Genomic DNA, 13738 nt, shown 5'->3' on the forward strand with positions numbered 1-13738 from the left:
GAGATGTTGAGTTAAAGCAGAATTAAGCAAGGTTTCCACAGCATGAGGAATAAAAAAGATCAAGTTGGTTCTGCATCACTGTATCTACAGTAACTTCAACTAGTTTGGCTGTTGCCGCCAGATTGGAGACAAGGCAGATATGCTTGGGCTGCAGGATCTAACTATGTACTGTAATCTCCAGTGGGCCTCTGGACTGCTCCATACTCTTGGGTTAATACTGCCAAGGCATTTCCCTTTTTTCCATGGGCATGCAACTAGAAGCAGGGATCATAGATGGACCGAGGGCAGGGGTGTCTTCAAGGGCTTCCTTCAGATTTTGAAGGACATCAATCTGATCTTGATTCTAGCTCAAAGAGTCAGGTATTGTGTGCTTTAGGAGTTCAGAGAGAGGTTGAGCTAGAAAGCAGATGTTTGGTATTCAATTCCAACAATACCCACGAAGACCTAAGAAAACTCTCAGTTGCTTTTTGTCTAGGGTTTGGGAAAGTCTTTTGTAGAAGAGATTCTTTGGAGATCTAATAGTCTCCTGGTTGGGTGTATGTCTTCTTGCTGCATGAATTGGAGTTTGTCCCTAGAGGATTTATGAGCATTTAGGATTAGCTATTGTAGTAAATGTGGGGGAGTCAACCTGACATGTTTTTTTATTAAGGGGAATCATCAATATATTGTATAAGAGTAGAGCCTGAGAGAAAGATTATGTCTTATAAATCATTTTTAAGCGTTTGAGAGAAGTAACTGGGGGATTTGTGAATCCTTGAGGCATAACAGTTTAAGTACATTGTAATTCATGCCATGTGAACATGAATAGGTATTGGCTATCGGGGGATTGGTATGCTGAAGGAACAGCAGAGGCCAACTACAGTGAAGTGGGTAGTCCAGGGGGAATGTGGGTTAGGTGTAGATGAGGATTTGGGACTATGGGGGAAGCAGGGAATGACAATTTTTTTTATTGTTTTTAGGTGTTGGACAAATCTCCATCTTTTCCCATTGGGTTTTCCTACAGGAAAGATGGGAGCATCGCAGAGGCTGGTGTGTGGGATCACTAAGCCTTTCTGTATGAAGTCTTGATCAATGGGAGTTAAACCTCTAATGGCTTCTGGTTTGAGGGGATATTGGGGAAATTTGGGAAGGGGGTGGAGGGTTCTATCTGGGCTAAAATTAGTTCTGTGCTTTTAAAAATTCAGACCACAACTCTTGAGGGACAAGGAATAGGAGATTAGTATCTACTCATTGTTCTAGGGTGAAATCAGCTTCTAGGCTTAATGCATGCAGGTGACATAGAAGTTCTTGATCTAAGGGGGTTCTGGGTCATGTCAGAATAAAATTATTTCCCCCTTTTCATTAAACTTGAGATCACATTTCATTTACTTAGGAGATCTCATCCTGATAGTTTAACTGGGTGGTATTGCAAAGTAGGAAGGAATGAGTTTCTGTAGATAACTGATTGGGGCCAATCTGGATGTGGTTTGAACTTGACTAGAGACCCCACAATATAACTCTGAGGTGTGGGCTGCTTCAATAGAGAGGGATTAATAGTGGAGAGTAGTACCAGTATGGGTTAAGAAGGTACGAGTTTCTCCATTAATTTTGAACTTTATTTCCCCTTGCTGGTTAAGTGTGAGGGCTGGAAGCAACCCCAGAGTACCCCCGGATGGCAGCCAGTGGGCAGTCCATGGTGGAGGATGTGGATTGGCAGCCTTGTCATGTTTGCTTTTTAAAGTAAAGCAGTCCTTTTTCCAGTGCCCCATTTTTTTTTTCAATAATGACAGACCCCAGGAGGTCTTTGGAGTATGGGATGGCTTAGGAGGGGTCTGCAATTGTTGTAATTGTAAAGCAAGTAGTTGGGCTTGTTTAGTGGCCTTTGCAGTTTCTAGAGTGCATGCTAACTTTTCAGTTAATTTGTCAGCTCGATAATGGGGACCGTTTCCCAGTCAAGTCTGTGCCTTTTTGCTAAAGTGAAAAGGTCAGGCTTTAGACTGTGGACAAACAGCATTAAAAGCAATTCTGGCTCCGGATTCATCTAGGGAAACATTTTTGATAGTCTTTCTTGAAAATCAAAGACATGTCCTTCTTTGCTGTGCTTGCAGCCTTGGAGCTTGGCCCAATCAATCCTGCATGGAAAGGCTTTAGGAATGGCATCTAACAATTGTTGACATATGATTTTAGCTTGATCTAGAGTGAGGAAAACTACTTGAAAGGTCATATCTTTTTCTGGGTCCTTCCAACTTGCCATTCGAATACAATTTTGGTCTTCTCCAGACCCAACTAATATGAGAATGAGTTGAGAAAGCTCAGGCAGTCTAGGTTGATAGTCCTGAATTAAGATGTGAAATTCTTCAGTAAATTTTTGAGCATCTTCCTTTGGTTTAGGGCATTCTTTAGGTATGGTGCAGAGTTCGGCCTTAGACCAAGGGGTGAAGGTAATTTGGTCAGGCTTCCAAGTGCCATCAGAGTTGGTGCTTTCTGCAGGTTTCATCTTGAAAGGCATTTGAAGGTGGGGTTCAGAGTGGACAGGAAGTTCAGACAGTGAAGAAGAGGAAGAGATGGTGAACTCAAGAGGGGTAAGCTGGCAAAGGAGGATATAGAAATGTGGAACAGAAAGTATGGACTCAAGAGAATTTGGGTATTCATTTGGGATTTTAGTTCATGATTAGCTAGAGACAATTTAGAAACAGTATCTTTTAGGAATGCAATTTTAGAGTGTTGAACCGTTTTGAGGCCTCCAACTACCAACTGAAATAAGCATCCTATTATAGTTGTCTTATTTTAGAATTGTGAATGTAAAAATACAAGTTTATCTAATGAAAAGGATCCCCAAATTGACCATGGATTAGACAGACTATCCCAGGTGAAATTTTGCCATTATCCGGAAACAAGCATGTACGCTAGAGCACCATAGTGTTTGAACATGTAGTGGGCTCGAGTCCACGAAAGGAATTCAGAAGCCTTTTTTGAACCTCTGGTACCTGTGACCAGGACAGTAAACAAAGGTAATTACCTAAACTCCAAACCCAAGTAACAAATGAAAATAAAGCTCTAAGGGCTGCAACACAAGGAAGTGGAGCTCGGATCTGGGAGAACTTACCTCCTGCCTTTAAAGAGGCTGGAGGAGACAGAAAGCCCAAAGGGCTTGGCAGGGAGCAGAGCCTGTATCCAGCAGAGACCTCAGAGGCTGAAGGAGAGTGTCTTCGGATTTCACTTCTGATAACAAAACTGTCAAAAGAACTGCTACTGCAGATACAAAGAAGAGAGCTTTGTTAGTAGTATAACAATTTGTGAATTGGGCAATACCAAGTCAAAGCAAGTGTTCCAAAGTATTTTGGGGGGCATTGGGAATTTGTAGTCCAAAAAAAAAAGGGCGGTGGGGAATAGCCATTGTCAGGTGAGTTCTGTTCTAGAACATGAGGCAGCAGGAAATGTGTTCAAAGCTGACTAGTCAGAGCTTAGGTTTCTTTTTCTTGTATTTCTTGTAAGCTTTATGTCTTGTTTTCTGGCTGTGTGTGCCTGACATCTGTGTGTGTTGGCTCAGAGCGTTCATCTTGTGCGTCATCTTTGCTAGGAGCCATTTTGTAACCCAGGGTCTGAAAGTCGATTTAGGGTTGGATTCTGCCCTCCTCTCTCCCTAGTGCCCTAAGCAGGGCCTGTAACCTGCAGGGAAGCCCTGGAGGGCAAGTTTGCCCTGAGGTGCTGGACTCGCAGCTTCCTTCCCAGAACATCGTGCTGACCTGGCTCTGGGGTGGTGAGTGCCTGAGCCAGAGCACACAGGATCCTGGGGCAATCCTGCACGGTGGGATGAGGCCACCAGATCTGGGTGGTCACAAAGATCCCCCATGGGGAGAAGTGGAGACCCACCTGCTGCAGGGAGTCCCTAAGGCTGAGAACCCAAGACTCCCTGTGATCCCCTGTGAGGAACTAGGGGTGTCCTAAAGTGGGCTCTTCTCTGTTAGGATTAGGGGCAAGGCAGAGGTCAGGGTAGAAGTCTTGTGGGTTTAGGTGGGCGCAGTGTAAAATCAAATCCCATTTCGGAGTGACCCCTCCCCCCTCCAAGGGAAAGCTATTTTTGTTGCTGCTGGGTTTGTTTGATGATTTGAGTTGAAACAAAGAAAAGGCAAATGCAGAAGCTTCCTGCAGGGAGCAGAACAGGCCAGAGAATGGGGATGAGCAATTCTGTCTCTTCTCAGCATCCAGAGTAACCACATTATGCACATTAATAAATGTGGTTTATAATACCTGTCCCCGCTAAAATGAACTGGGGCTCCATGGAGAAAAGTTTTATAGTTTTGAGAATCGGAAGGTAAGACATGAAATTTAAAGTGCCACCTCGACATCTTTGGGCCTCACAGGTCCCCAGAAGCTTACTGTGGGTTCCCCTGCTCTCTCCAGGTATGTCCCCTATACACTGAGAAAGATTCCCCACCAGGCTAGTTCCCCTATCATCTGGACCAGCTGCCTTTCACCTGACTCTCATCCAAAAGGGCTTCATTCTCTGCCAGCCAGTGGAATTAAAACAAATCGTATCCCCCACAGGAGCCAGGAGCAACCTCTCCCTCTGGTTACTACAAAGCCTGCCGCCCACAGCCCCTGCTGGTTCACTTATTACTGAGGTCAGCTCCTAGGTAGCCCTGTGTGATGTGCTGCACCCTCCTCCACAAGCCCGTGAGTATATGTGATTAATAAACTGCTGCCAATCTCATCTCTCCAGGGTTGGGTGTTGTCTGTTCGCCATCTTATACTGTTTAAGAAAGAGGATCACTCCTTCACCAACAGGGTATATAGGAGGTGGTCAGAAAAAATAGAATTTTGGAGGGTGGGGGGTAATATGATTGTTTCACCATTTGCTAACAAAGCAAAAGTCAGTGAAGTCAGATATTGGCTAAACTTCAATCAATATAGGGAAATGTTGTGGCATTGTAACATTTGTAAAGGTCACAGTGGATAGGGGAACTAAGGAGTTGGCTCATTCATTCAACAAATATTTATTTATTGAGTACCTATTATGTGCCAGGCATGTTCTAGGTTCTAAGAATACAACAGTGAAAAATAGAGACAAAAATCTCTGTTTTACTTATTTGTATTTGTCATTTGTATTTGTGCAAGTGTATCTTTGGGATAGAATTCCTAGAAGTGGGATTGCTGGGTCAAAGGGCACTTACATATGTAATTTTGCTGGATAGTGGAAAATTCCACTTCCTAGAGGTTGTACCATTTTGCATTCCTTTCAGTAGTGTATGATAGTACCTGTTTTCCGAGCCTTGCCGATAGACTGTGTTGTCAACTATTGGATTTTTGCCAATCTGATAGATGTGAAATGGTATCTCAGTGTAGTTTAATTTGTATTTCCCCTATTTTGAGTGAGATTGTGCATCTTTTCATGTATTTATGCGCTATCTGTATTTCTTTTTCTATTAACATTTTTTTCATATCTTTTGATCTTTTTTTCTATTAGGTTATTGGACACAATCATGGAAACAAGATAGGAGCTATTGCAGTGGTCCAGGTGAGAGTTGGTGGTGGTTTGGACCAGGGTGATAGCAGTGGAGGGGGTGAAGAGTGGTTGAACTGTGGTTATATTTTGAAGCACAGCCAACAAGATTTATATTTGGGATATGAAATAAAGAGAGGAGTAAGTAACAAGAAGGTTTTGGGCTTGAGCAGCTGGAATAGAGGGATTTGCCATTACTGAAGTGGGGAAGATTATGGGAGGATCAGGTGTGGGGAAAGTAACAGGAATAGAGATGTGGGTTAGACCTCCAAGTGGAGAAGTTGAGCAGCCAGCTGGATTTATGAGCCTGGTGTTCAGGGGAAGAGGTCAGGCTGGAGATGTAAATTTGGGTATTATCAACACATAGTTGGAATTCAAAACCTGAGAAAGAGAGTGAGACTACAAGAGGTCCAAGGGCTGAGCCCTGGGGTGCTCCAAAGTTTGAAGGGAGGAGGAGGAAGCAGCAAAGAACACAGAGGTGAGGCCAGTGGAAGAGGAGGAAACCAAGGGTGCATTTTATGGGAGAAGCCAAACAAGGGAGACCAGCCTTTGAAGGAAGTAAAAGCAGCCAACCATGTTAACTCCGCTGATAAGTCAAGTAAGATGAGGCCTGAGAATTAACCATTGGAATCAGGAACCCAGAAGCCCTGGGAGACCTTGATAAGACTGAGTAAATATCCTTCCATTTTTTCCCTTTGTTTATTCAATAATATATATATTTTTTTCTTTTTAACAAACATGATGTAATTCTTATAACCAGTTATTTTCACTTAACCATCCGTACATTTTCCAAGTCAACAAATAAAAATATACCTCTTTCTTATAAATAATGAAATAATATTCCATTTTAAAGATTTTCCATAATTTATAGAATTCTATCCCTACTGCCAGGCATTCAAATTGTTCCCAGCTTTTGTTAATGCGATATCTTCCTATTTGGTCATATAAGGTTTTGCTCTAATTGTACAAGGTTTAAAAGCTCAATCAGAATCATTGCAAAACTGGTTATTAATAAGTCTTCATGTACATGGGGCCAGGGGGGACAGCAAGACAGACTAGAAGGGATATATAAACAAATCTAATATGAGTTACCAAAGGCACCTAAAGCTGGTGCTAAGTAATTACCTCAAGACCAGTGAAAGCCAACGTCTTGAGGATTATTCAATAGTTGTGGGGCTTAAGACAAAAGTACTGAACAATTCTGAGCTTATGGACACCTGTACATATTTCTTTGAAATGGAAGCAGTGCATGGACAATTATCTGAACTGTGGACAGGTAGAATGCAAATGACTGGGGGGAGGCCATATCTTCACGGAGGAATAAGAAAGACCCGATGTCACCCTGAGAAGGCTACCAAGAGCTGTCAGACCTCCCCGATGCAGGAGGGTGAATGCCAAAAGGTGTCACTGGAATTTTGTGAATGCACCAGTTGAGTATTTATAGCATCTAAATGGACATGCAAAGTTTGTTGGTGTCAGCAAATGCTTAAAATTGTATCTTTCGTAATTTTTATAACTCTCCACCATCACTGTTCAAGTAACACCTTCATGGTTCACAATCCTATGACTTAGTTTCCTCATATCCCCATCCATGTTTCAGAAATGAAAATACATGTCTACACAAGAACTTGTACATAAACATTCATGGCTGCATTATTCATAATAGGCAAAAAGTGGAAACAACCCAAATGACCATCAGTTGATGAATGGATGAACAAAATGTGGTCTATCCATATGATGGAGTATTATTCAACCATAAAAGGGAATGAAGTACTTATTGTTATAATATGGATGAACATTGAAAACATTATGCTAAATGAAAGATACCAGTCACAAAGTATCACATAGTGTATGATTCCATTTACACGAAATGTCCAGAATAGGCAAGTATATAGACATAGAAAGAGATTAGTGGTTGCAGGGACTGGTGTAAGAGCATAGGGTGGGTAGGGGAGTGACTGCTAATGGGTGCAGAATTTATTTGGGGGGTGATAAAAAAGTTCTAAAATTGTGACGGTTGCACAACTTTGTGAAAATACTAAAAACCATTGAATTGTACACTTTAAATAGGTGAATTGTATGGTATGTAAAATATCTCAAAACTCTTTTTAAAAAAGAGCAGATGTTCTTTGAGCTATAATAGCAATATCCTTGTAACTAGAAAACAATTTTCAGGAAATAGGTATGAAATTTCTTAATTTAAAATAAATAAATAAATAAAACTAAACCTACAACCACTGGTCATTCCTCCAGTTCTTGCTGTATGGAAGAGATGAGCTGCTGTCCCAAGATGGTTTTTGCAATAAGCAAACCCAAAGGACTTCCAATTTTTTGAATAATGTGATGCTTTTGAAGCCGTACCTCTTCTTTAGCTTAAAAAATGGCTTTTTATGTGAATCTGATTTGTACCATTAGTCCGTACCAAATGGGACTAGGATATAGGGTGTCTGGCAACCATTTAAACTTACCAGGCTTGTGGCCCCTGACAAGATCTTTCAGCCCTTATCTCAGTCCAACGAGTCGGCACGATCACCAGGTCTCAGAGAAGTTACCTGGCTCGTGGTCACCACAGCAGCTAGAAAATTGAAATAGTGAGAGCTGATACTTGCTACCCCCTCACTCACCAGGTACTACTTTAAGGAATTTTCATGTTTTATCTTATTTAAACCCTACAGCAACCATATTACGTGTATAGTATTTTTAATACTGTATTACAGTGAGAGAACTGTGGCACTGAGTGGTTAAAATAACTGGCTATCTTAAACAAAAGTTTGTCAGCTTTATTGGTCTTTTCATAGAACCAGCTTTTGATTTTATTGATTTTCTACACTGTTTTTCTGCTTTCCTTTTCATGATTTCTACTCTGATCTTCATCACTAACTTCATTCTACTTCTCTTGGGATTTGTTTGCTGGGTTTTCTTTCTAGTTTCTTTGGGTGGAAGTTTAGATCGGGGGGGGGTCAGTAAACTTTCTCTTAAAGGACCAGATAGTAAAAATTTTAGGCTTTGTGGGCTACACAGTCTCTGTTGCAACTACAGTACTCAACCTTTCCATTGTAGTTTGAAAGAAGGCAAATGCAATATGTAAACAGTGATGTGACTTTGTTCCAATAAAATGTTAGTTTCAACAATAGTCCATGGGCCATAGTCTGCTGACTCCCGAGCTAGATTATTGATTTGAGATATTTTTTCTTACATAGTTTGAACATTTATTGCTATAAATTTTCCTCTATCCACTGCTTTAGCTATACCCACAGATTTTGATATGTTCTATGTTTTATTTTCATTAAGTTCTAAATATTTTTAATCTTCACTTGGAACTTCCTTTTTGACCCATGGGTTATTTAGATGTATAATGCTTAAGTTCCAAATATTTGGAAATTTTCCAGGTATCGTTCTGTTATTAACTTCTAGTTTAATTCTATTATGGTCCAAGAACATATTTTTTACTACTTTTATTATTTTTAATTTGCTGAGGTTTATTTTATGATGCAGAATATGGTCATTTCAGTGAACGCCCCAATACACTTGAAAAGAAAATACAGTCTACTATGTTGGGTGTAGTACTCTATAAAAATCAACTGACCCATTTGGTTCATAGTGTTGTTCAGATGTTTACTGTGTTTACTGTTTTTCTGTTCCCTTGTTCTATCAGTTGTGAGAGAAGAGTATTGAGTTCTCTAACTATAATTGTGGATTTTTTTATTTTTCCTTTCAGTTCTAGCATTTTTTTCCTCATGTGTTTTGGAGCTCTGATGTTAGGTTCAATACACATTTAGGATCATTATATCATTTTAGAAAATTGACCCCACTATCATTATGTAATGTCTGTATTCCTGTTTATCTTTGTTTTTGAGCATATTTTGTCTGATATTAATATAACTTCTCCAGATTTTTGTGGTTAGTGTTTGCATGGTATATCTTTCTCCATCTTGTTACTTTTATTGTATTTATGTCTTTATATTTAAAGTAGGTGTCTCATAGATGGCATATAATTGGATCTTTCTTTTTTAATCAATCTTTACAATCTCTATCTTTTAACTGGCATGTTTAGGCCCATTCACATTTAATTTGGTGATGGACACGGTTGGATTAAAAGAACATTTAAGCAAATGGAGCAGAAGCTTAGGTTTTTTCCTGCACTACTTTGGAGGTTCTACCCACTGTTTCTTTTCTTTTAGTTGTAACCCTAGAGATTATAACATGGACATTTAACTAATCTAATTAATCTAATGCTGATTAAAAAAAACCTTTACTCCCAGCCTAGACAATTCAAAGAACGTAGAATACTTTATTTACCCTCTACTTATTTACATGCTATTGTTATCAACTATTTTGATTCTCTATATTTTTAAACCCCATAAGACATTAGTTTTATCATTCTGTACAGTCATTGCTCATGTAATTTTATGGACATTATTTACAGCATTCTTCACTTGCCCTTCCCTCTAGCATTTCAAAACTTTCAACTGGAATAATTTTCCCTGTCTACCTAAAAGTACAATCTTTGAATGTACTTTAATCGGTCCTACTGGTGTTAAACTCTCTCAGTCACACATTTTCTCTGAAATTTTCAGTGGTTTGCCCTCATTCTTAAAGAGTATTTTCTCTGGAAATAGAATTCTAAGTTAGCAGTTATTTTATTTAAGACTTTGATTATGTAACTCCACTGTCTTGTGACTTCCATTTTGAGACGTATACTTTTAATCTAACAGTCACTTGCTAGGTGGACAACAATAACAAACTTTTTGATTTTTTTCTACAACATGTCAGTTGTGGGGGTGGGAATTCATGATAGAATACATCACTGAATGTAGTATATTGGAGCTAGCACTTAAAAGCCAAAATTTCAAAATAAATAAGCAATACAAGAAGTATCACTCAATTCCTGATCTATATATACTGTGCCAGTTTGGATGTATTATGTCCCCAAATGCCATGTTTTTTGATGCAATCTTGGGGGCTGATGTATTAGTGTTGATTAGGTTGGAATCTTTGGATTAGGCTGTTTCCAAGGAGATGTGACCCACCCAACTGTGGGTAACACCTTTGATTAGATTATTTCCATGAAGGTGCGGCCCTGCCCATTCAACATGGGTCTTAATTAGTTTACTGGAGCCCTATGAAAGCTCACAAACAGAAGGACCACAGAGCAGCTGCAGCTGAGAGAGAGATTTTGGAGACAGCCATTGAAAGCAGACTTTTGCCGATGCTTTGGAAATACTAGCCCAGAGTTTGCCCCAAGAAGCTAAGCCTAGAGACATTTTGAAGAAAATCACTTTGAAACCAGAATCCCGGAGCAGATGCCAGCCACATGCCTGTGCCTCCCCAACTAATAGAGATTTTCCAGACACCATCGGTGTTCATCAGTGAAAGTGCCCTACTGTTTATGCCTTTGTTTGGACACTTTTATGACCTCAGGACTATAACTTTGCGACCAAATAAACCCCCTTTATAAAAGCCAATCCATTTCTGGTATTTTGTATCCCGGCAGCATTGGCAAATCAGAACATATACCCTCATCCCTTTTATGACCATTTGCCGTTGTTAAGTCAGATAAGAACCAGAGCTAAATTCAAAGATTAATGAATCCCCACTAAACATCATGCCCACCCTCAAGCCAGAAGCTGAAAAGTCACTGGAGTGACATTCTGGAGCCACCTCCACTTTGCTGAGTGACATCAAGAAAACTGTATAATCACAGGAATCCTTCCCACCCTCCATCATCCATCCCCACCCCCATTGTTAATAAGGGGCTGATGATGCCTTTTTCACGCTGGAACTCAAAAAATTCCAATAAGAATCCCCTTCTAGAATTTGAAGGGCTGGATCAATGTGAGGTACCATCATTTCACAGAGCTGGGATGGGATGTGTTCCGTTTAAGGCCAGCACTTGCCAGGAACCTCCACTGTGTTGCAGTAGACCCTTGATTGTGGAGAGACTGATGTGACCTATTGGAGGTGCCTTTTGGTCTGACTGCTGACCCAGCTAACAGCTGAGACTGGGCCCCAGCACTGTGGTCACTAGCAGTGTCAGATGATGGAAGGGCATCCCCTCCAACTCACAGGGTCAGCTGGAGAAGTGGAGCTCAATCTGAAGGAGAAGATTGACGTGGAAATCTGAGATGCCACTTGTTTGGGACAAGAGCTACCTAGCCACACCTACTAGCCTCTTAGTTGGAGGTGGTTAGTCCTACTTCTGCGGAAATCTGTACACAGAGATCATTGGTGTTTGAAGTATTTAGGAGATTGGAAGCTAGAAGGAAGAAGATTTTACATTTTATTTTATCTGCTTCTGATAATATCAGGCACTGTTGTAAGCCCTTTCCATGATTTTTTTTCTTATTTAAACCTCACAACACACATATTAGGAATGTTGTACTATTAATACAGAGGGGGAACTGAAGCAGCAGTTGATGGAAATGACTTGCCCAAAGTCACCCCATCATATGTGGCAGGAACTAATCCTGAGCACTCTGGCTCTGACATTGCACACACACCATTAACCACTTCTCCCTGAATTCCAGCGACACCCAGGCACTCCTTCCCCCTTGTGTGGGGCATAGACTATCTCACACTGAAAGGTAGAAGCATTGGCCAGCCATGGCAGAGACTGCTGTGGAAGATGATTTCCCTTTAATTTCAGATGCTCTTTTATGTGAGGTGTTAGGTGAAACCAGAGTGACAGCCAAGGGCAGCTCTGTTGGCCAAAGGTAATCCTGGGGAACCTGGAAGTTAAAAGGAATCTCTCCAAGATTCAGCTCAAGTCATCTCACCTCTCCCAGGGGAAGCAGGCAGGTTGAGCATTCACAGCCTATGAAGTTTATTACTGATGGCACCAAAGCAAGCAAATCAACCTGGGAACCAGCACTGATGGTTTATCTATGGAGTGAGATACTCAGCACTGGACAAGTGTGTGTGTGTTCATAGTCCCCACAATGCCATGCATTCAGAGGGTGATTAGTTATTAATGCCTTTGCTATTCATGTTATCTCAGCACCCAAAGAAATCAGTATTTGGGAGTTGGTAAAATAAGCCCTAATTTTTTTTTTTTTTTTTTTTTTTTTTTTTTTTTTTTTTTTACCATTTACTGGGATGGATAGTATGTTGTGCAAATCTGAGACTCACCTTCATGTAGCAGTCTGTCCCAGTCTGTCCTTGAAGTGGGCCAGTGAGGAAAGCACAGTCTTGGACACTGGAAACCAGAGCTTAGCCCTTCATCTTCTTTTTCTGATTATTGTGATCACTTGATTAAACACTGGGAATTACAGAGTGTGCTGCCTTCAACTTGGTGGAGTCCTGTGCCTGAGCTAAGATCTGAGGAGGTAGTGCAGTAATTTTTCTACTGCAGTTGTTAAAAATATTTTTCTTTTAAGCTAAGTATAGGACTGCCATATGATTGGCAATCCCACTACTAGGTGTATATTCAGAAGAACTGAAAGCAAGGACACAAACAGACACTTGCACACTGATGTGCATAGGAGCATTAATTGCCAAAAGATGGAAACAACCCTGGTGCCCATCAACTGCTGAATGGATAAACAAAATGTGTGTGTGTGTGTGTGTGTCTCTCTCTATATATATACATATGATGGAATATTATGCACTGTAAGAAGAAATGAAGTCATCACACTTGTGACTACATGGATGAACCTTGAGGACATTATGCTGAGTAAAATAAGCCAGGCACAAAATGACAAATATTGTATGATCTCACTGATATAAACTAATTGCTCTATAATAATAAGCAAACTCAACGAGTTAGAATCTAGAACATTGGTTATCAGGGGATAGAATGAGGGCAGATTGGGGAGCTAATGCTTAATTTGTGCAGAATATGTAATAAGGTTGATTGTAAATGTTTGTAAATGGATGGAGGTGATGGGAGCACATTATAGTGAGTGTAACTAATAGTGATGATATGTGGGCACAATTGTAGTTGAAATGGAAAGTTTAGAGTCATGTATGTCACTAGAGGGAAAGCCAGAGGATGAAATATGGGACTTTATAACATAGTGAACCCCCTTGGGGTGAAAATGTTCTAGAATTGATTGTGGTGATACATGTAAAACTCTGTGAATGTATTAGAAGACAATGATTGCATATTTCAGATGGATTTCATGGTATGTGGATGTTTCAGTTTGTTAAAGCTGCCAGAATGCAATATACCAGGATGGATTGGCTTTTCAACGGGGATTTATTAACTTAAAATTTATAGTTCTAAGGCCACAAAAATGTCCCAATTAAGGCATCAAC

This window comes from Choloepus didactylus, chromosome 6, assembly GCF_015220235.1.
Source record: "Choloepus didactylus isolate mChoDid1 chromosome 6, mChoDid1.pri, whole genome shotgun sequence".
Taxonomy (NCBI): domain Eukaryota; kingdom Metazoa; phylum Chordata; class Mammalia; order Pilosa; family Megalonychidae; genus Choloepus; species Choloepus didactylus.